Here is a 25,517-nt window from a genome sequence, read left to right as displayed (position 1 = left end):
GAAGAACAAAACTCTCTTAACTCTCTACTTGGTGCAAAGTAACCCTACGTTTTTCTCATGTAAAGCTAAACCTTTCCTTCTTGCAAGAAATAAAGGGAAATTGACCTCTTCTTCCTTCTATTGTGTTACACACTGCTAAGGAAAATTAGGCTGTTAAAACTTACTGAGAAATTCTATAACACACGGTATTGAATTAACCAAATATAATAATGGCCTAGTTTGAACATTAGAAAGTTTCCCCTAACCACATTCCCATCTCTATATCCCACTCCCTATCATCTTAGTAACCCTTGATTGGAATCCTAGGGTACAGGAAATATTCATTTTGGTGGTAATAATAATAATACTCTTTTATTTTAAACCTATGTCGTTTCAAATTAGTTATCTCAAATCTCAAATTTATTTTTTTCCTGCCTCTGAAAGAAGCTTAAAAAAAAAAAAAAAAAAAAAGAATCTTGCCCTGACAGCAGTTAAATTAACTGACGTCCTTGGTGTTCATCTACATCTATTCGCCTCTAGGCTTTTGCCAGCTGTTACAAGTTCTGCCTCATGGCTCACGCTTGACATTGCTGTTGGCATGTCGCTCTTCTTTCATTGTCACAGAGGTATTGCTCCTCCTGTCACTGCCAATCTTCCACTGCAGTCCTCATGTCATTGCTGGGACAGCTCTCACAGAAGTGACTGAGGCACTCTTCCACTTAAGAGACTCTACTGCTCTCTTATTGTCTTCCGTCTTCCTAAGTCAAGAAACTCATCTTATCCCCTGGTCAGGAGATATTTGAGTGTCATCAGACATCATGTGCTAGAAGATATTCTTCTTTTGTGTCCTTAGTGAGCATGCATCTCTATTCTCATTTCAGGTAAGTTTCCTCATTCATCTACAAGCACTATCTAATAGGGTGGAGTGGTCCTGTCCCAGTCCTGACACTTATTAAAGAGATTTTACCTCAAATCTTAACCCTACATCTTTCCATGTATTTTTTTTTTCCCCTTATGGGAATTCTATCTGGTATACATGGACTACCTAGAAATCATGATGGCCCATGCATGCCTCCCCATGGAAATGCAGAACAGTTTCTTTCCTGGGGCCAGAAAAAGAAAATGTGCACTTTATTTCAAAGGTGGCATCTGTGCTTTAAATTTTTTTTTTTTTAATATTTAAAATCTTTTCCAGCTCTAAGAGTCCACATGCTAAAGATTTTATTTATTAATTTGACAAGGAGAAATCACAAGTAGATGGAGAGGCAGCCAGAGTGAGAGAGAGAGATAGGGAAGCAGGTTCCCTGCTGAGCAGAGAGCCTGATGTGGGACTCGATCCCAGGACTCTGGGATCATGACCTGAGCCGAAGGCAGAGGCTTAACCCACTGAGCCACCCAGGCGCCCTTAAAATTTTTTATATCTCCACAGAAAGCATTATTTTGTCTCACTTACAATATTTATGTATATACCAAACATATATAGATATATATATAATATGAATCAATTTTATTTATAAATCAATTATATTTGTATAAGTATATATGAGATACCTAACTAAGTAGAAAATCTCACAAAACTCCCTCAATAATGTTTCTCACCTTATTTAAGCCTTTCACTAATCCACCATTAAAATTTTATCACCTCCTATATAAGAAAATATTATTGATGTTTGGACACATTCCACGGTTGGTTTCTCTAAGTCACTGTGAAATGCATTGCATGATACTTACTAAAATTACATGATACATATTAAAATATCAGAAATAAATCATTGTTATAAAAAATAAAAATAAAATCCTAGAGATCAGTTTTAAAAACTGAGATCAATTTTATAAGCCTATTTATCGATTTTAGAGAGTGCAAGAGCACGTGTGAGTGGAGGGAAGGGAGAGACAGGGGCAGAGATCTCAAGCAGAGTCCTTGCAAAGCAAAGAGCCAAACACGGGGCTCTGTCCCATGATCCATGAGATCACAACCTGAGCTGAAACCAAGAGTCGGTGCTCAACCGACTGAGCCACCCACACACTGCTAATTAGTTTTAAAATTTTAATAATAGTATTTTTTTTTAGATTTTTACAGACGAAAGACATTAATTAACGACACTTAGGGACATATGAAAATGTACAAAGAACACATCATCAATATCTAAAATTCCATTTCATAGATATAACCATTGCTAATTTCCTCTTCCAGGTAGATTTATACCTGTACCCACAAATATTCCCAACAACTAGAATCTTACTGAAACTACTTATTTACATACTTAGTGCAACCATTTTTTTTCTATTTAACTATTGTGAGCTTTTTCTTCATTTATTTAAATTCTTCCAAGTCACAGCTTTAAAGAACAAATGCTATGGATTTTTTAATTCATAAAGTAATAAGTTATTTAGAAATATGTGAGGACTAAGAAAGGACGAAAGCTAGAGCTAATTTAAACTAACAGAGATAAAATTAAAAAGCAAACACTTAAACTCTATAGATGAATCTCCTATTCCCAAATTTTAACTACCTTTCTAAGTGCAGGCAATCTTCATAATCCAAATAACGTTGGGTGGTGCATTGAAAGACATTCAGAACTGCATCAGAATTTTGAAAGTGGAACAATTTGCACAGCCATATGCCTTCAGATTATTTTTTCTAAAAAACAACACAATGGAAACTTAGCTAAAATGTCTAAGTCTTCCACCTTGAGGGAGAATTATATTAGAGTTCTCCAGAGAAACAGAACCGATAATGCAAATATATGGAGAGATACAAAAATTGGCTCACATGGTTATGGAGGCTGAGGAGTCCCATAATGTGTGATGTGTGTTCTGGAAATCCAGGAAAGTTGGTAGCATACTTCAGTTGCAACTGAAGTTCTGGGACACAGGGGAACTAGTGTTGGAGTCCAAAGACTAGGCCAGGGGCTCCCTTGTCAGGAGAAGATGGATGCCGCAGCGCAGGAAAAGAGAGAGAGAAAACTTGCCTTTCCTTTGTCTTTTTATTTCATTCAAGCTCTCAGTGGGTTGGATAATGCCATCCACATTGGTGAGAGTGGTTCTCTTAACTCAGTCCACCAAATCAACTGCTAATCTCTTCCAGAAACACCTTCAGAGACACACTCAGAAATAACATTTCATGGGCTATTTGGGTATCCTTTAGCCCAGTCAAGTTGACATATAGAATTAACCATCCCCAGGATTAAGCTTAATACTTGAAAAAGCTTAGATGACACCTGTACCTACCCACTCACTTCATTCAGGGCAGATACCTTCTGTTCCCCTCTAGGGTCAACTACAGTGCTTTGGGGAGCTCTGCTGTGGAAATTTAAAAAGTAACCTTAATCAATATTGAGGAAGCCCTTTTCTGTATATAATATTCCTTAATCTAAGCCAACTTTTTGACTATGAGAAAATAACAATTAAGGAAAATTAATTTTCAGAAAAAGGAGTGTAATCTATCAAGGAAATTGGTTCTCACTGAAGCAGAAATAAGTCTGGAAATAAGCTAGTACTTTGAAAATACTGTAAGTATATATTTATATTATGTATTTATATATTTATATTATATAGTATAAATATATTCTTAAATATATAATATATATTATATACCTAGTTATATAAATATATATAATGTATATAATATATAAGAAATATTTAATTAGTATCTTAAGTGAGAACACAAAGTATTTGTAAGACAGGAGTATTCAGCTACAAAGACAGGACAATTGCATTTTTAAATTAACCAATGTATTTGACATTTATGGAGAAAACTGCTAATAGGGTTTGTCTACAAGGCATATGTTAATTTAGATTTCAAGGAATGAGGTAGGGAAGGGCATCTGAAATGAAAACAGAAATAGAACTGGGAAATAGCACAAAAAACGACCAGTGAAAGAACAGTCAAGGAAAAGAGGCTGAAAATGAAAAGTTATTGGCCTGCCTGAAAACCCATTAAAAAAAAAAAAAAAAAAAGGCCACTTTGGTGGGTGAGAGCAATATTGGTAGAGGAAATCAAAGAGGAAGCCTGGGGTTAGACTCTAGGAACTTGCAGGTCCCGTAAGAATTTGAATCTTCTTACGACTAATGGTACATCACTGAAGGAAAAAGGAAAGGATCTGATTTGTGGAAAACAGACATGAGGAAGGGCAACAGTGGAGTCTATTTAGGAAGCTAGTTTTTAGCCAGTTTAAAAGGAGATAGTAATTCAGACTACAAGGGGCAGTGGAGATCAAGGTGAATGCCAGCTATATGTAGAAACAGAATTGGTAGGAATTTTCGGTGACTTGGTTATAGAGAAGATATCAACAAAACAGAACAGGAAATTCAGGAAGATAATCTGTTATTTAGAGAAATTTGGTAAATTATAAAGATGATAATTCAGATCCAAGATACAGAAATTAACCTCAGTGGATTGGAACAATTGACTCATGATTTGGAAAAATAAATTATACACCCATCTGACATTACTTATATATCTCAGATGTATGGAATATTAAAGGTTTAAATTTTATAGTTACAGGAGAATATAAAAGATAATTTTTATAAAATTAGGTAAATAAAACCTTTCTAATTGTGACATAAACCCAGAAGCCACATGGGAAAACCTGGGCAGAACTGTATATGTACAGACTAAAAACATCTGTACAGCAATAAACACCCCGAAGTTGTAAGAATGGAAATACCTCAACATATATGGCACCCAAAGGATCTCTTTTTATAGCATATGAGCTGAATGTAATCAAGTACATGAAAATAAAAATGATAGGAAAAAGCATAATCAATTGTATGCCTGTGATATGTGTGCTAAACATGTCATGTACATTATTTAATCTGTTCTTTACAAAACATCTATCTATGACATAGGAACTATTTGAATCTTCACTCTACAGGTGAGGAAACTGAAGCTCAGTATGGTTAAGTGATCTCCTCAGGATTACACAACCATGGTATTCTGGATTTCATGCTTATACAGCAGTTGTGAAATTAAATTTAATGCTCTGCTTTATATTCTGCTCTGGCATATTATACTATACTGTTAAATCCCATCTTATCCTTTCCTATCTCATCTTATTCTATACCATATTCAACTCTACTGTGCTGTACTAAAGACCCTATAGTATACTATTCCATATCAAACTACCCAGCTTCAACATGGTTGAAAGCAAAAATACTTCTTTTTATAACATATACATATGATATCTCTCCTACCCATTGGGAAAAAGTGTATTTCCTATTTCTAATGTATCCTCTGTGTCTATGTCACACACACACACACAGAAACATTGCCTAATATTTGCTAGCAGCACTATAGAGATTATTTAATGAGTAATAGCTTTTTATTAAATTGTGCTGAGCACTATTTATTATGATTGTATATTTTGAACATGAATTCACTGTTATATATCATAACAATAAATGATATGCACAGATAGTCTGAAGGCAGGCATTCCAAGAAAATAATTATTCTATCTTAAGATGTTTTATTGACTTGATGAACTAAAAAAAAATTAATATACTCCTCAATAATAAATGCATTGCTCTCCTGAAGTGACAACATTCCTCACTATAAAATTATTAATTTACTGGCTTCATAATGATTTTGAAATCATCATTTATACACTACAGTGCTGCATAAGCATTTAAACATTACTAATTATTTTATGATCAGATTAAAGAGCACAGTTTTTATTACTTGAATGAATGTACTTCTACAATTTATCACCGAACTCTTATAATATTTATCCTACACTCAACAGAAATACTTTCTTACATGTAAATGTTCTCTAGAGGAAATAGACAAACTAATTATAGTTCAGCTTCAACAAAAATAGAAATGAAAATGGAACTTAAGAGTTTTGTCCTTGTATTTCCTTTACATAAAAGGGAGAAGCTAGCTGGGTGACTTGGGTGTCATGTGCTGTGAGACTGATCACCTTACCAGGTAATTTATTAGGTCCTTATCAGCAAAATCTATTGCTGCTCCAGCCAAAACATTTGATTTGGCAGAAGCAATAGATGCAAAGCCTCGCATTTATGAGTTTACTAGAGATGTACTTTTTTAATTTAAAAGAAATATGCTTTGATTGATAGCTCAAGTTTGGTCTATAAAAAGATTTGGGAGATAACTGTTCATAAGCATTTCTTAGGCTTATATATTTGGATTTAAATAACTATCCCTAAAGATCCTGTTTATAACTGTTGCCAAATATTTAAAATTTATAATAAAAACATAGTATTCTTTTGAAGTAGAATCCCTCCTGTTTTATAGCATCAATTTCTGACATGAGGCCAACAAATTGCTGTTTGAATATAAATAGATTTCTTCCAATAGCTAAAATTGTCAAAAATATTTTCATTTTTGCTGGTCTAGCAAATATTATTATATAACAATACTCATAATGTGCCTGATGCTGTAAGATAGTGTAATATTATTCTAACCTATGGAATGAGAGATGAGTTAAACAAGTCTGTAAAATACCATTTGATGTCCTCCAGTGGCCACATGAATTACAACATAAGAGATATAATTCTTTTGGCAGAGCATCCTATTTAGTTTCTTTATGGCATGTTATTTTTCCTGGGCCTGATGCAGTTGAGGACAGAACTGAGAACAAGGAAAAGCTAAAGTCTTCACGATACGTATCTGATTGGTTGCTTGAAGAACTCAAACTGTACATGTGTTGTTACAATTCAGGGCATGGCACAGAGCTGAGTGTACTGCCAATGATCAGAGGATATTAAGGTTGTCTTCTTAATCACAAATGAGAATAATCCATGTAGTTATATTGAAATCTAAAATATCAATGTGTGATTTAATTTGGGAAATCTTTCTCTTTGTAGATGAGGGACTATATAATTTAATGTGTGCTAACATAAGCCAGAACAAAGTTTCTGGAGGGCTAAGAATATATATATTTTTCTTTTTTCTAACTCACATGTTATTATAAGCAAAGGACCTAATTTTCTCTACTCTGATTCTACATCAAAAAAGTTTTTTTTAAGTTATATATTTGGATTGCCTTCTATAATCAGTTTGTCTGGCTTTCTTCTTTCCCTCTCATTTCTAGTCCCTCTAGAGAAAAAATAAAGAACACTAAATATAGCCCTTAAGCCTTTATTTAGCTTATAGGTAGGTACTTATTGACTATACACTGTTTGTAAAGCATTGTTTTAGTAGTCGTACATTTTTTTTAAGATTTTATTTATTTATTTGACAGATAGAGATCACAAGTAGGCAGAGAGGCAGGCAGAGAGAGAGAGAGAGGAGGAAGCAGGCTCCCTGCTGAGCAGAACGCCCAATGCAGGACTCAATCCCAGGACCCTGGAATCATGAACGGAGTCGAAGGCAGAGGCTTTAACCCACTGAGCCACCTAGGTACCAGTAGTTGTACTTTTAATTAGAGCCCTGCACGTTTAGATCTTAGAATAAACTGGAACAATTCTTCCCAACTATTGAAGAAGTCATTTTTTTTCTTCTTATAAAAGGAAGTGTGTTAGGAACAACTTGAGCCAAAGAAGAAATATATATATATGTAAGGACCTATTTAGAAACTGTCCCTGCTCCCCTTCCTCTAGGGGATTTACTTGGAGACTAGTCCCAGAAACCAGCTTCAGGTAACAAAGCCCAGATACAAAGGTGGGTCAGGTGGAGACATTGATCAGTGGGGGGGGGGGGGGGATGCATATTGTCTCCCTGGTTACCAAGGAGTATGGGCCCGGCCCTTTGGGAGCCTTTTTGGCGCTAGTCTCAATCAAGGTGTAATAGGCTGGTTCAAATGTCTACTAGGGTAAATTGTAACTCAATTGGTCACTTAGCATCACTGTGGAGTTTCCTGTGTGTGTTACAATCTCATTGGCCACCTGTGCGTGGCCAGGCCTGACTGCATGGCCTTTGCCCTTAAAAGCTAGTCTGTGATACAGAGAAGTGTTGCCCTCTTGTAAGAGGTGCGTCCTGAACGTTTGGTTAGATTCTTGATGCTTGGCGCGGAATAAAGCTTTGCTTGATCTTCGCTTTGTATCAGTTTTGCTCCTTTAATCATGGACCCATTATTAGTATTTCTCATATATATGTCATATTTATCTCCTTTGAATACAAAGTAGAATCCAACCTTAGCAAAAAATTCAGTGTCTGTATGTCTGTCACTACTGCCTTAGAGAAGGTTCATTTTTCTAAAACATGGCTTCCTACTACTTACAAAATAAAATCCAAATCTTTGCAAAATATCTAAGGCCAATTAATATCTATTTTACATCTATACACTTTCCTGGGCCATATACATAATTTTGATAAGCCCTATCTGTTATTTCCTGGTGATGGTCCAGATTTTGCTGCACTATTTCTTAACCAATATTCTCTCATTTAAGAGGAATGTTCCTTCTCTAACCTCACGCACCAAAATCTAGTAAATTCTTCAGCATTTGGATCAAATATGACCTGTACAATTCCTTTTCATTTCTTCCTATTAGAAATAATCTTTTCTTTTCAAAATTCAATTGTACTTGTTAAAATATATATATTTTCTTAATTATACTAGTAACACCAGGTTTTGACTTACATAAAGAAGGCAAGACTAGATAGGATGGCAACGCTGACCATACCACCTGGTTAGGAACAGTCCATTTGGAGAATTCTCAAGTTAGTAGGGACCCTGGTTGCAGCTTCACAGTATACAGTGCAATTATTAAAAAAAAAAAAAAAAAAGCTTTAGACTATTGCTGTTTGTTTTTTTGTTTGTTTGTTTGTTTGTTTGTTTTAGCTCAATGGCAATACATACATATTATTTGCCTCCGAATTCTTTAGTCACCTACCAGAATCCTTGAACATATGGATATTTTATACATGTGCATATATGCTTTTTTAGTTCAGGCATCACAAATGATTCCCATGACTCTTTCACGTTATGGAATCCTCAGAAAGTAGAAAGGTGAGCACTGTAGATACTCGGGTAACTCATGGAAAATGAAAAAAAAGACAACAACAAACCACAAACAGAATTTCCTTTGGTCCAATCACTGATAGAGCTGCAGGTTTTTAATGAAAAAAAAAAAAAAAAAAAAAAAAAGAAAGAAAGAAAGAAAAAAAAATCAGCCAGCAAACTCCTTAAATAATTGTGAAGTTGAGTTCTGAGCACTGTAGAAAAAGCACACTTTTATTTGGCTGAAAATCACTGAAACAAAAGAAAGGGAAAACCAACCAAACAAACCTAAACTTCATAATCATATAGATATCAGTATTTTATTTTGATCTGCTAATTAAAAATATAATCAACATTTGGTCTATTATATTTCTTATGTTAAATTAAAGCATTTCACCCTCTTAAATTGCAAATGTTGATTCTTACTCCCTTTGCTTTGCTTGAAAAGATTCTGAATAAAGAGTACAGTGGAATAAATATATATTATTTGCATGTTATTAAAGCTTATGTTTGAAGTACATGACTTCAGTCCAAAAAATTCCCTCTTGTGCCATTTGCAGAATTAGGGTAAGGCAGTAAGTAAAACAACAAGGACAGTTAGTTCTATGTTTACAAAACGAGCACCTCATTTGGCAAAGAATATGTGCCTAAAGATGAAACTCTGGGCAGGAAATGAAGACATAATGAGGTAACTGGAGAATTTCATGGTCTCAAGCATTTAAATAAATTAATTACCTTAAAGATCATGTAAATGGGTGATCATAAATGAATTCCTGATAATATTAAAACCCCCATAATGTACTATGCACGCAAGCCTGGGTAGCTCAGTTAGTTAAGCAGCTGCCTTCCGCTCAGGTCATGATTACTGGGTTCCAGAGGTCAGCCTAGCCTTGGGCTCCTTGTTGGGTGGGGAGCCTGCTTCTCCTTCTCCCTCTTTGCCTCTGCCTCTCTCTTCCCACCTCCATTCATGTGCTGTCTCTCTGTCTTAAAAAAAATTGCATCATTATACTTGATAACTTTTATTGTATAGCCTTTAGAATCGGCCTCCAAGCAAATTAGATTTTAATTGTTCTAAGGATTGGATTTTACTTCAAAATCATGCAAATTTCATGGAATAGAGGTTGATTGCCTCTATTCCTCAATCTGCAGAAAGAACTAAAAATCTGTTATTTAATTAATGAACCTTATCCTTATGATAGTCAGTTATCCTGCTCATCTAATTCTTGTTTTTAGTTCTGCTAAATATATTTTGTAACTGGCAATTTCAGTTTAATGACTAACATTACACCGTTACATCTGTGTATATGTGTGGTATATATATATATACATACACACACACTATATAAATATATATCATGTATATATATATAGCTTATTTAATATAACTCAGTAGGAATTAGAAATTTACTCTTCATTTTCTTCATTTTCTCTTTTCTTTCTCCTTTGTAAAAGCAATTTGAATAATAATGCTAGTCAATCAACTTGAATAATAATTGAGATATGATCTATATCCCATACCAACAGACTCTTTTTAGAGGAAATAACTCCAGATGACCCTACAAGTGATGATTCAAACTTTCAGACACTGATTGCACCATGAATAAATGAGTAATATATTCATCATCCCAAGATAGTTTATTAATGAATGTAGTTTTGAATATTTTAACAAAAACCCTTATTTATGCTTCTATAACTAGCTGATATGAATGTGTTTATTTTTTAGCCTTAATGTAATGAGATCTGTTTCACATTTCCAATGGTACTAATCAGACCTAAAGAGAGATAGTAGTCATTTAGACACTGTGGGAGAAATCTTCTATGTATATATAACCATAAAATTGTTATTAAGTCAAGATATTAAGAATGTCTGATTCTCTTGGGGCGCCGGGGGGCTCAGCTGGTTAAGCATCTGACTCTTGATCTCAGCTCAGGTCTTAATCTCAGGTTCATGAGTTCGAATCCCGCATTGGGGTGCACACTGCATGTGAAGACTACTTTAAAAAAAAAAAAATCCAATGCTCTCAAAGAAAGTAGATAAAAGAATTGAGTTCCAAAGGAAAAGAGGATGGACAAGAGATTTTTAAGAATACCTGAAACTTCACAGTAACTACAATTCATACGAAAGGGCATTTTTCAACTCATTTTTTTTTTTCTATTTTGTTTTGGGCTTATCGTGAAAAAGAGTCTGAGCCAAGTTTCATTCAAATATAAAAAAGTAGAGTTTTAAAGGCTAGCAACAATAAAGGAAAACACAAAAAAAAGATAGATAAGCTATTTATACTGTGCCTTAAAAGATCCTTATAAAATTCAAACTTTTAGGGGCACCTAGGTGGCTCAGTCATTAGGTATCTGCCTTTGGCTTGGGTCATGATCTCAGGGTCCTGGGATCCAGCCCTGCATCTGGCTCCCTGCTCGGCAGGAAGCCTGCTTCTCTCTCTCCCTCCCTCTCCCCCTGTTTGTGTTCCCTCTCTCTGTGTCTCTCCCTGTCAAATAAAATCTTAAAAAAAAAAAAAAAAAAAAAAAACTAAACTTTTAGATGGAATGTAATCTTAAACTTAATATCTGCACTGCTTCATTGCAAATTTATTCCTCTGCCTACTGCAGTCTACACTGCCTCTACTACTACATTGAACCTGCCCCTTCTGGGGTTACCAACTGCTCCTTGTTGATAAATTTAAGAGCATTCTTCAGTATGTACATACCTGACTTTCATTTAGCTTCCCATATCCCTCAGAAGTAAACATCCCTTTGATTTTCAAAATATCCTGTTTTCTTGCTGGTATTTCCTTGTCCTTTCATATCAGTATACTGCATTTGTGAAGGACAGCATTTTTTTTTCTGCTCTAGAAACTAAGCACATGATTTTTTCACAAAGGGCATGGAAGGGTAATACTAATACAGCACTATAAGTATGCTGCCTGGCTTGTTAGATAATTTAGGAGCTATATATGAAGCAAGCAGAAGTTCATACTTACTGCCAAATTACATTGTGTGTGTACCCATATCTGCAGAGAAACTGGCTGAAAAGTTCAAGTATGTAGTCAGAGACAGCAGAAGAAAGAACTAACCACTGAAAAGTATGTTAGGTCATTCACAGTTGCAGGGGATGTCTGTGCTTGGGGCCAGGCAGGGGAAATTCTAAGTTTCCTATTTCGACCAAATAGCTTGAGAAACAAGCATACAGTGTGAGGTGGGTAGCCACATCAATGAAGTTATGCTCAGTAGATCCCAGTGTAGATGGCTGTGTTCAATGTTTCAATGTTTACAATGTAATATGATAATGGCACAAATCCTCAATTAGAGGAAAGACACTTTGAAGACTTATTCTCACCGTTTTATTTAAAAGGCTCCCGTCTGACTTGGAATGCGATGCTCATACATTGGGTCTGGCTGGGTCTCCAAGTCCCAGCCAAACCCAATGTATAAGAGAGTTAACAGGCCTTTACATTTTCAAGGTATAGGTGACCTTTACACTTGGGAAAGAGAGGAGATTTTCTACAGGGAAAGAATGATTTTAAGGTTTGAGCCCTTTCTTAGGGTTTGAGGGGCTAAAAAGCAAAATGACTGGATGCATGGTGGGGGTGAGCCCTAGGATTGTAAAGAGCTAACTTTGACCTCTGAATCTGCTCATCCAGATGATCATGCATATTAATACTGGGGTGGGGTAAAACTGAGGAATCTCAGTAATGACTGTGTGAATAACTGCTTTAAATGTAACCAAGTGAAAGAATTTATCAGAGTGCATAAAACAAGACCCAAATATATATGTTGTTTATGAGAAATCCACCCAAATATAAATACAGGTTGAGAGAAGGAGAAACATACACCATGCTAATCTAATCAGAAGAAAACAAAAATAACTCTATTAATTTCAGATAAAGCCAAACTTCAGAACAAGGGAAACTATTAGGGCTAAAGACAGTTATGTTCTTGTGGTTCATCTGGGTTACACATCAACAGTCATAAATCACGTCATAAATGTATTCATTTGGTTACTGTGTTAGTCAGGGATTGCTCACATACTACTTATGATTCAGTTATTAAGAATCACTGATACTAAACTCAAGATTTTTATATGACCATTGTGGCCAGATCTCTTAAAATCAATAGGGAACAAGAGAAACCTGGCTCCCTTTTGAACATGCAGCATTCAAGAAAATCTAAGGAAGAAATTTTTTTTTTTTTAAGATTTAATTTATTTATTTGAGAGGAGAGTGAGTGAGTGAGAGATGAACAGGAGAAGGAGAGATAGGGAGATGCAGAGGGAGAGGGAAAAGCAGACTCCCTGCTGAGCAGGGCTGATCTCAGGATCCCTGGGTCATGACCTGAGCAAAAGGTAGCCCCTTGACAAACTGACCCACTCAGGCACCCCTAAGGAAGACATTTTCTGACAGCAAAGAAGGTTAAATTGTTGTTAGAAGTTGTGAAATCTTCTCTTCTGCAGGTGTTTATAAATACAATTATTTTAGATGTAATCTCATCAGAAGACAGAATGATGAATGAGGTTACTTCTTAGATTTGCCTCTTCTGATAAATTTAATATTACAGTAGCAAGTTGCCATCCTGAAGAAAATAACTGAACATTGGAAAATGAAGAATAATAGGAAGGGATGACATAGATGGAATGGTGGCTTACTCTGTACTTGAAACTATTAACATGATGAAAGGCCTGCATTTTAGTACCAGACAGATATTTGTGTCCATTTCATTAAGGTCAGAAACCCACCCATTCATTTAATGATGCATTACACACCAAATATTAAGTGGCTATAATTAATACACTTTGATAGTTGTTAGGTGCTAACAATTTTTTAAAATGCTTTTTCATAGGAGAAAATTGGGAATTAAAAAAAAAAAACAGTAACTAGAGTTTCTGTTTTTTGTTTTTTTTTTCCAAAAACCAATATTCCCATTTCTAATTTATTCAAAGAACTTTGTCTTGGTCAGTTAAAGCATAAGACAAAGGAAAGACAAATCTATATTGTGGATGCTTTATTTAAAAATTGATACTTTCGCTAAGCATGATACGCTCTAGTTCCATCCATGCTTTGGTGAGTGCTGTGAAGTGTGTAATCCTGGTGATTCACAGACCTGTACCCCTGGGGATAAAAATATATGTTTATAAAAAATAAAAAATTTTAAAATAAAAAAAAAATTGATACTTTCTCAGTTTCAACTGATTCTGTATCATAGCTAAATAACACTTTTTTTTTTTTTAAATCACGGAGTCATGTATCTTTACTTTTTAAAATTTTTTAAAGATTTTATTCATTTATTTGCTAGAGAGAGAGCAGAAGCAAAGGGATCAGCAGGGAGAGGCAGAGGGAGAAGCAGGCTCTCTGCAGAGCAAGGAGCCAAATGCAGGACTCAATCGCAAGACCCTGGGGTCACGACCCTAGCCGAAGGCACCCACTTACCCAACTGAGCCACACAGGCATCCTTCTGTTTTTTAGATTATTTTCTCCCCTACTTAATATTTTTTTTTCTCGTAGTCTCTCACTTTTTATAAAATGTAAGCCCTTTCCTCAAGACTGTTGTCAAGACCAAGCCTCCCACTCCTACCAGTTAAATAGGATTTCCACTGAAATCTTAGAAATTGAAGCAACTAGGTATGAACCACTTATCTCCCTGGTCATAACTCTCACGCATACACACTTATGATCTAAAACAGTTTCTATCCTATAGTTTCATGGGCTGAAACCTCTTTCCATTTAGTCAATAAGGAATTAAAATGTGTTTGCTCTGTGACAAGCCTTATGAGGAGCAGTGTTTGAAGCCATGCTATCATGATATACTCATTTTATTTTTTGTATTTTATTTATTAACATATAATGTATTGTTTGTTTCAAGGGTACAGGTCTGTGAATCATCAGTCTTACACAATTCACAGTATTTACCATAGCACATACCCTCCCCAATGTCCATCACTGCCTTCTTCCCATAGTCGTCTTCAGCATTTTTTTCTCAATTTTAATTTATTCATATCATCCTGTGAGTAAGACTATTTTCTTTGATCTAAAATTTTAAAAAAGTGAATTTTAATCGTTATCCCTAAACTATAAGAATCTTTGTTTCCCTTATCAATTTTCATAAAGTCAAAATCATTGTCTACTCTATTCTTACTACTTTTCAAAGTAGTTCCCATTACAACGCACACACAACACAGAAAGGCACTGCTTTTGAGGAATACCAATAATTATCTTATTGCCAAAATAGACAAGCATGCTATTTAAGGTTTCCTACTGAACATCTAAACTACTTTTGTAACTGTAACAGGCATTGCCGCCTCTACCCCCATAAGACAGATATATTATTATACTCTCATAATTCTCTGTTCTAGCTAGCTCTCCCTTTCACTCTAAGATTACTGGGTTCTATTCCCCCTGTGTGTGCTTCACTGTATTTTTTTGAGATTACTGAGGACTTCAAAATCATAACCTCTCTTCTGAGCTTCACATTTTAGACACTTCCTTATGGCAGTGGAGGGGAAATGATTAATAATATGAAAAAGTTTACCTACAGAATATTTTTATTCTCCCTTTAGAACCCCTAATTCATTTCTATATTTAAGACCCTTATTATCTGTATCTTGAGATATTGCAGTAATTTCATACTTGTTCACCTTGCTTTTAATATTGTCCCCTTTCAATTTATTCTTTACCTGGCTTTATCTAACTAGATAATTCTATTTGAAAGCAATTTGGCCCATTCTAAATTTTTATGAAATATTTCAATGATTCAGCTTTGCTTTTCAAAAAAAATATATATATATGATCTTTATGACAGAATTCAAGGACTTTCAAAGTCTAGTCTCTATGTATTTCTTTATACTCATATCCTGAAATAGCTTTAAATATATTAAGCCAGATCATGGTTTTTCATGTAAGTACTCTTTTGGCTGTATTGTTTTTTCTACTTTGTCTGGTGACTTTTGCTTATATTTTAAGACTCAATTCAGGCATTGTATCCTATAAGAAATTTCTCTAAATTTCTTGTTTTAGTGGTGGAGGCTTCCTTTGAGTTCTCCTTGGCAAGGATTTATATCTATATCTTCTAATTTATGCCATTTAGAAATAATGTCTAGGTTTGTTCCTTCACTAGTGGAACATAATTTCTTTAAAGTCTAAACTTTCCTTGCCTTGCATAGTACAGGGCACAGTGCAGGGTAATATTAAATTACAAACTATGACAGTGGCTTCCAGGAAGATGGAATAGATGTATCTTCCTTATTCATCTTACTATGTACAAGTAAAAGATAAGAACACTATATATGAAACAACCATAAAAAGACTGTGAAAGGTGGAGAGAAGGATGATGGGATAATGATACAAGGAATGCTACAGTGGTGAGCATCTTTTTTGGGGGGGCTTACTTTACCTTATATATCTCAGACTTGGTGTGGAGTAAACTGGCAACCCCAAAACACCAATCAAAAGTACCCTAAACAGATAAAAAATAAAAGCACCCTAAAAAACCTTTTGTGTTCTCTAAATCTGTTTTGTCTAGTCAAAGGTCCAGGAAAGGAGATTAGCAAAACAGAAACCTTTTAGACAATAAGTGCTCTATTCCAGCCAGACACCACAGAAAAACTGCCCTCCCCCTAATTTTGCCAGCAAAAACCAAGTAGAGATCCTAGTTATCCACCCTTGCCATGACGTGACCCAATTCCCCACTCTACACACAGAATTATCAGAGAGGAAGCCCGGGGAGGGGACTTTTACCCTACTGAGCAGTAATATCCCCTTCCCAACCTCAGGTAGTACAAGTAGACACCATAAGAGACTGGGCTTTCATTCCCACCAATTCCTATCAATAATCCCAGGAACATCTTTTGTAGTTATAAAGAAATAAAATACAAATATAATATGAAATCACTATATACCTATTAGAACAGCTAAAAAATTTTGTTACTGCGACAATATCAATTGCTGGAAAATAATTTGGCAGTGTATTAAGAAAACAATCACAGCTAAATAAATATTTACTCTATGACCCAGAGGTTGTACTTCTGGACATTATCCCAGAGAAATAAACACTTTTATCTACACATAAACTTGTATATGAATGTTCATAGCAGCAAATAACCAAAACCTGGAAAACTAAAATATCCCTTCATAGGTGAATGGTTGAACAAACGATAATATCTCCATATCATGAAATACTACTCAGTAATAAAAGAGAATAAACCACTGATAAACACCATTTGGATAGGTCTCCAGCGCATTATGCTGAGAAAAACAAAAACAACAAAACCGAAACTATTGTGTACTTTGTTTCGAGATGCATAGCATTTTTTGAAATGACAAAATTCTAGAAATGGAAAACAGCTTAGCGATTGCCATGGGTTAAGGACTGGGGCGGGAGGGCAGTGCAGGAACTAGAAAGTGTAGCAGGAAGGAGATCTGTACCGTGTCCACACGGCTCTGGATCCTGACTTGAACTGGTGGTTACGCACATTTACTCCAGTCAAATGGCACAGAACCACACACTTTGTTCCAACGCCAACTTCCTGGTTCAGATTTTGTACTCTAATTCTGTAAGACGCGATCTTAGAGGAAAGCGCGAAGGGTACGTGGGTCCCCTTGGTATGACCTTCCTAACATCCTGGGACTCTGTGACGTGCCAGCACCTGGTCAGTGGGCCTGTCGGGCTGTACGGCGGCGCCTCACATTCAGCTTTTCAGAGACAACTATCTGGAATAAACACCTTGCCAGCCCCTGGGCTGCCCCACCTCAGAAGTTTCTTTTCTTCAGGGATCTCTGGTTCGAGGGCTTGTTTTTCCCTCCCCTTCCCCTTCCGGAGCATTAATTCCCGCGCTTCGATTTTCCCGCCCCTGTTTGAAGGTCACCAATAAACTGCAAGCCCGGGAAACGGACACCGCAGGCGCCCATCCCCCACCCCCACAGAAGCAGAACCGAGACGCGTGCTCTTCGGCCCTACCTGCGACCTCGCGGAGGGCCGAGAATCCTTCGGAACCTGTGAGTAATAAACCGTGCTTTTTCTGAAAGTGTCCTGACCGTTGTCGCTGAGCTGGGTCTTGCAGTCATAATAAGAAACACAATAGCGTGGGGCGTCTGGGTGGATCAGTCGGTGAAGGGTTTGCCTTTGGCTGAGGTCCTGATCTCAGCATCCTGGGATTGAGCCCCTCCTCAAGGTCCCTGCTCAGCTGAGAGCCGGCTTCTCCCACCTCTCTGGCTGCCCACTCTGCCTGCTCGTGCTCTTTGTTAAATAAACAAAATCTAAAAAAAAAAAAAAGAAAAAAGAAAAAAGAAACACAAGAGCGGTAAAGAAAGAAAAAAGAAACACAAGAGAGGTCTGGCCACAAGCCTGACTCCCAGAGGGGAAATGCTTGTGTGGGCTTTACCTCAGCCCCTGTGAGTGCCCTCAGGCATTCCTTGAGGATTATTGATTATTCAGGGGCAGGGAGTGGCACAAAATACTATGACTATTTCAGTATAAAAATCTAAAACATACAAATCAAAAACAATATTTTCAGACAGAAAAACAAATCTTGTTTGATAAATACTGTTTGATCTCACATGTATGTGGGATCTGAAGAAAACTCAGAAACAGAAGATTGGTGGGTGGTGATTGGGGTGGAGTGGGGGGAGGGGAAGGAATGGAAAAAAAGAAGTGAAGGTGGTCCAAGGGTACAAACTTAACCATTATGAGTAAGTTTCCGGGCTCTAATATACAGAGTGCTGGCCATAGTTAACACTGAATTGTATACTTGAAAGTTGTTGAGTTAACCTAAAAAGTTCTCATCGTATGGTGATATTGGTAACATAAGTATTAAATATATATGTACGATATATAAGATATATGTCAAAACAAGTTGTACACTTTAAGTTGATAATGTTTATGCTGATGATACTTCAGTGGCATTGCTGAAAAAAATCTTGGTGAATCCTGTGAAGGTAGGTTGTGGGTGAATGAAGTCATTAATGAAATGAGTAATGTAAACAGAAATGCCTCAAAGCCATTTTCATGTAGATCTTCCTTGTTTGAAAGATATGCAGATCCTTAAACTGAATTTGGTTGAAATGCGATTATTTATACATATATGGGGAGACTCACCAATAAGATGGGAAGATCAAAGGCAAAGCTATACATTGAGACGTCCCACAGAAGCTGCATTACAGAGAGGGAACATCTTGGAGGTGTGTGTATAAGGTCACAATACTGAGCTGTCTACTTATTGCCCGCGGCTGTTGAAAGTCGTCCTTCATTAAGGAGTGGGCCATCTGGGCAGATGCCTGCACCAGTCTACCAGAATGCTAAGTCATCACTGGAATATGTTTAAAATGCTAAGCCAATTAATAGAGTTTCTTATAGGCACATATTAACATAACTGGCAGAAAGTAAGCTCTTTCTGCTCTAATTGAAGTAGCAATTTAAAACTTGGTAATATATCTCTAAGAATTTTAGGGATCAGTATCTTCATGTTGCATGTTATAATTAAAGGGCCACATTACAGACTCAGAAATAAGCCTGATTGTAGTATGATCTTGGCATAATAAGATTTCAGCCAACTGAAATTCTAGAATTTAAAATGCATGGCATAATATTACTTGTGGTGAATGGGTGACTTATTTTATAAAATCTAAATTTTATACAAATTAATATTCCTCTAAAAATATTGCCAAGTTTAGAAAGCTAAATTCAAAAACAAGAAGGAACAAACCGAGTACAAAATATTTTGTGAAATTGGAAATCTGAAAAATATGTTTAAACATCTTTAATCCCAATATAAACCAGAGTCCAAATTTTATGCCTCTGAATCTTTTCATTTTTGCAAACAAAAAGAAGTTGAATACTAATTAAATATACTACATTTTTACTTGTTTTTCTCACAGGGCATCAAATAGCAAAGAATGTAATTCATAAATAACAACACTCTAAAATTTTTCAAGGGGTACTCTTTTTTTTTTAAAGATTTTATTTATTTATTTGGCAGATAGAGATCAAAAGTAGGCAGAGAGGCAGGCAGAGAGAGAGAGAGGGAAGCAGGCTCCCCGCTGAGCAGAGAGCCCATTGCAGGACTCGATCTCAGGACCCTGAGATCATGACCTGAGTGGAAGGCAGCAGCTTAATCCCCTGAGCAATCCCCTGAGCTACCCAGGTGCCCCTCAAGGGGTACTCTTAATGATTAATAAATGTTAAAGAAATTCATTTTTATTCTTTCATACTTTTACCAAATTCTCATTGTTTACACATATGTATACTAATATGAACACACATGGATTTCAATTTTTTTCATACAAATATAATCATACTTTATAAACAAATCTACAACTTTATTAACAATGCATCAACAAAAACTTAATATATAATGGATCTGCCTACAGTTAATTGATAGAAATTTAATTCTATCTTCTCTTATACTTACTTTTGTCATGAGTATATTCACAAATTTTGTATTGAGTGTGAGAATATGGGTATAAACACACACATGCCCATACATGTGTAATAATCCTATTACTAGATCTTGGGAAGCTATAGTACATTCTAGACAGAAAATCCTTTTTTCTCTTTTTCTGCTAAAGACATCCTCACCAATTATTTTGACACAAGTATTTCCTATCAGAATATCAGGCAGAACATGTTTTACATCACGTGTGTTAGTTAAACAAGTGATGGGGTAAAGAGGTACAACATCTTAAATACTTTAACCTATTTGACTCTTTGAAGCACCCTTGTATTTTGTCGTTATGTTGTCATAAAGCCGCTTTTTGGAGCTATCTCTATTTTTAATTGTAATTAAAGTGCAAGATAATAGTGGACTCCCCAAAGTTTCAAAATTAGAGAAAAATAATGTAATATTGGTGCTTAATATTCTTGAAATTGAATAAACACACAGAAGAGAAAATACTGACTGCAGTTAGTTGAATAAATCCAACAAACCCCAGGATTAAGTGTGGAATTAGATTTCGGGGATGGGGGCAGATAACACGGTGCATATATCCTATCCATTGGTAAAAGGAAAGAGGAGAATTAGGACATTAAAATCCCAGGTTTCCTGGAGGTTTTTTAAATTTGTTTTTTGTTTTTGTTTTTTTTAGAAATGAATGAAGGTATAGATCAACTTGCAGAGAAAATAACTGGTATTTTGTTTCTCTTCAAATTAGAGACATAAATACATAAATGTGAGAAACAGAGAGAAGATAGCACTAGTAACAAAACGGAAATGTGGAGTTGGATATGGCCCAGGGTATAGGATTTAGGGTAGAAGATATAGGATAGGAAGGACATATTACTTTATAACTTGAATCTCAAGCTTCTTAGGAGAAAGTATGATTCCTCAATTATAACAAATCAGTCTACCCACTCCAATATACCAAAACAAAACAAAAGACTGTCTTTATCTGCTAATGTGTAAGTCTTGTGAAGTCAGTCTCTGTGTGTGTGTGTGTGTGTGTGTGTGTGTACTTAGGAACCACAGTGCTTAGAACATGTTATTGTCTAATGGTATCCAAATAAATTTCTTTAATCAACAAAGTGGTTTTTTTTTTTCTTTTAGTTTATTTAATTTACTGTGTTTTAGTTGTTCACTTCTCTCAAAGCTGACCCCCGGTAGATTTGATTGTATCTTTCTGTTCTTTAAAGTATCTTAAGTACATCTTTCATAAGTCTTTGTTTTGCTGCACAGAATCAATACCGTATTTCCTAGGTTCCCTCAGCACTGTATCTGACCATGTACTTAATTATCACTAGTAAGATGTAAGGGCAACCCAAGAAATTCTCTCTCAAGAATTTGAAATCACTGGCCCAGAGCCAGTAGCCTCTATAATTCATTTATGTGACATAGAAACTCTGTCTTGAGACATTTTTAAATTTCATTTTCTGAGATTTTCAAATGAATCTCGCAAACCTAATCCTAAGAAATGTACCATCCCTTCTCTAGATTCTGTATCTTAGTCTGCAAGATAAAGGCTGCCCAAGTATGAACAACAGACATATGAAGCTGAAGTTCCAAAAAGTTAAAATATTATGTCATGTTTATTTTTTTTAATACACCAGGTCTTTTAAATATCAGCATGTTTACCATTTATATTAATGGGTAAATATTTTGTTCCCATTCCTACTCAATGCATGTGAATAAGAGTGCAAGCATATTGTTTAGAAACTGCCAAGGGATAGTTTCACCATGTGCTTATATGTTTTTGTTTGACATGTACATTTTTATTTTAAAGTAAGGAGGTATTTGGCAGCAAATTATCCCCATGATATCACTTTAAAGTAAGTGCATTTTGAGCAAGAGGGATGTGAAACATTCCAGCATGTATTTCTTCTGCTCAGAGTAGATGTACAGTACATAAATATTCACACAAAGGCACTGTAGGGCAATGAAAACCCTGAATCAGTCCCTAAGAATCCATCCCTCTCCCCTTCCCCTACTTAGTACTTCTATATCAAGAAAACAGAAATGAAATCTACATTAGAGACAAATCAGCAACAATCGCAGGAGTTTAGATTTCATGGACTATCAAGACTGACAAAGATAAAAACGGATCCTTGATGCAGATCAAAGGCCAGACCTTCTATTACCAATTAACTGAAAGCTATCTATAATCTTTGTTGGTCCTTGTTACATCCTGTATTTGGTGTACTGTGAATCTCGTATACCAGAAGATGAGAGTTGGGGTCATGAGAAAAATGAAGTACATTTTGTGTATTGCCCATATTTAAGACTCCTGTGTTCCACTTATACAACTGTTGATTTATAGGAAAATACTGCCGTGACATGGACCTGAAAGGTCTAGATTAAACAGCATGGAATTTTCCTTACCTAGATTTATAAACGTCTAGTCAGCAATTGGGATTTTGTTTTCACTTGCAAGGCAATATCTTTTTTTTTTTTAATTTTTTATTTTTTATAAACATATATTTTTATCCCCAGGGGTACAGGTGTGTGAATCACCAGGTTTACACACTTCACAGCACTCACCAAATCACATACCCTCCCCAATGTCCATAATCCCACCCTCTTCTCCCAAACCCCCTCCCCCCAGCAACCCTCAGTTTGTTTTGTGAAATTAAGAGTCACTTATGGTTTGTCTCCCTCCCAATTCCATCTTGTTTCATTGATTCCTCTTCTACCCACTTAAGCCCCCATGTTGCATCACCATTTCCTCATATCAGGGAGATCATATGATAGTTGTCTTTCTCTGCTTGACTTATTTCGCTAAGCATGATACACTCTAGTTCCATCCATGTTGTCGCAAATGGCAAGATTTCATTTCTTTTGATCTTTTACTTTGCAAATTCTTTATGACTGACAGCCACATTAAAAACAAACAAAAAAACTGCTTGGTCTTCAAAGATTCCCAAATGTTGGCACTGGGGAAATTAGGGTAGGTAAAGATGTGGTGCCCACTGATGTAGTTTAGAGATAGCCACAATCAAATATCACAAAATTACTAATATATTTTTATGTCATAATTATTGTAACCCATAGTTGTTAATGTGCAGAAAAGAAAATCCTAATATGTTATGGACCAAGTAATGTAGAATACTTTGGCAGCATTTAGTTTGTACCAAAGTACCTTAAGGCAGGTTGTTCTGAATCAATTACCAAAACAATTTCCATGGAATTCAGCCTCTCTATATGTCATGAACTTCTTATAAAGTATGTTACTTTATAATTATTTCATTATTGAATCGTAACTTAAGACTGGTGATAAAAATGGGGTAAAAATTTAATCATATTTTTCTGGGTCACAAATGTCGATATTGGAATTATCTCCATCTATTAGTAAGAAAGATAAGTAGTAGATAATAAACACAATGTTAACTTTTTACTACAGTGAGAATGAACTTCCTACTTCTATTAGAGATTCTGAAAAGACTAGTCATATGTTTAAATAGATAACAGATGTTAACAAGAATTGTTGTGGTGATGGTCATTTTGCAATATTTACAAATATCAGATCATTATGTAATATACCTGAAACTAATATAATGTTGTAAATGAAATATACTTCAATGAAATAAAAGAGAAAAAGACATTTTAATTAGGTTTCCTAAGATTTCTGCATATTTAAAATTTTTATCTTAATGTTACTCTAGGTAAATGGAATTCCTAAGAAATTAGTTTATGTAGACACTAGGGTCTGATTAAATATCAAGGCAGTTTCAATAGCTTGTAATAGGTATTCTGTGTGTATGTCCACTGTCTATGTGTATTTCTCATAATACTGCCTAGTTGTTTTTTGAAAAGTGTACTGTTGGATCACTTGGAAGCCTCGGAGAAAATAGTGAGATGAATACAAATCTACTGGCTTTACTAGAAGTATAAAATTGCATACCTTATTTTAGCTTTTGTTTGTCTTTTGAAGGTTATAGTTAACCATTGTTTATTTTGTTAAATTCTATTATGTAACATAAATAAATGAATGTAATTTTAAAAGCTGACCATATAATTAATGTTAGACACACAAATCTAACAGAAGAGGGTAAACAGGATACTCTGAGCTAAATTTCTATTAATATATCAGGTGGTATGTGCTTTGGGCTCTTTTTATGCACATCTTCTGAAAATGGACATCTGAATAATTTAGTTTTACTCTAAGCTTCCACCACAACAATCAAAATTACAATTGTAGGTATTCTGTGGGAATTATGAAAAAGTATGGCAGCAGCATATGCAGTCTATCCCCAAATTACTACCCAACCCCCCGAAAGCGTTGATAGGTTGAACTTTTATGACTGGGACATATAAATAATGCTATTCATGGTGGTTTGGTTTCAGGCCAGTCTTCAAATCCAGTTAACCCAAAATGCAATTTAAAAATTGATTCTAATCTCCATATGTAATTACATTTTTATGGGAAAATAAATCAATATGTCTTTCTCACTGAAGCACTAATGTTGTATTGGTTACTATTTTACTTCTTTAGACTTTTAACTTTTGAAAAGGCTTTATAAACACTTTACTGGCATAGTAGATTATTTTCGCAGCAAATATTGCTTAGCCCCCAACACTGCCCCCTCCATGGGAAGATTATACTTCCTTATCTCTTGACTTTGAGCTTGGCCATGTGACTTGCTTTGGTCAGTGGATGCATTTCACACAGAGCCTTTAAATGTGCTTGGCCTATTGCTCTTGCTGTCCTGGGTGTTTGCCATTATCATAGGGACACCATACCTTGAGAAGCCCCTGCCCCAGAAAAAAAAAAAAAAAAAAAAAAAAAAAAAAAAAAAAAAAAAAAAAAAATTGGAGCAGTTTCCACAGGCAAACCTTAGATGTTGGAATGAAAAATGTATTAGTCATTTCCCACTGGCATTTTGTGGTAGTTTGTATGTGTTAACTGTTGTTTCAGTAATTCTTCATAACAACCATCTACAAGTCTGGAGGGTGTCTCAAAAGAAGACTCAAAGTTAAGAAAAAAATGCTACAAGATTTGTATCAAAGTAAGCTAAGATCATAAAATCTTGCTTATGAAGGAGGTGACACTCTAAATTTTATCACTTAAATCAGTTTTTTTGCTTTTTGTTTTTTGTTTTGTTTTTGTTTTTAAATACAATACAGAGGTCCTGTGTGGCTCAATTGGTTGAGAATCCCAACTCTTGGTTTCGGCTCATGTCGTCATCCCAAGGTCATGATCTCAGGGTGGTGAGGTAGAGCCCTGTGTC

General features: G+C 35.5%; 1 long non-coding RNA gene across 2 annotated transcripts in view; it reads left to right on the top strand.

The window, feature by feature from the left end:
- Window positions 1-511: 511 nt before the first annotated feature.
- The window catches only part of LOC309869415, a 94,240-nt gene continuing 69,234 nt past the window's right edge, over window positions 512-25,517 (top strand). Inside the window, exons 1-2 of one of the 2 annotated variants that reach the window (XR_014314172.1) lie at window positions 512-860; window positions 5,851-5,908. This is a non-coding gene — a long non-coding RNA (uncharacterized lncRNA). Of the gene's footprint in view, window positions 861-5,850; window positions 5,909-17,574; window positions 17,861-25,517 lie in introns of those variants that run through there. The other variant, XR_014314173.1, reaches the window with a different exon arrangement.

The sequence above is a fragment of the Mustela nivalis genome (assembly GCF_964662115.1).
Source record: "Mustela nivalis genome assembly, chromosome: 7".
NCBI lineage: Eukaryota > Metazoa > Chordata > Mammalia > Carnivora > Mustelidae > Mustela > Mustela nivalis.
This window is presented reverse-complemented; position numbering and strand designations above follow the sequence as displayed.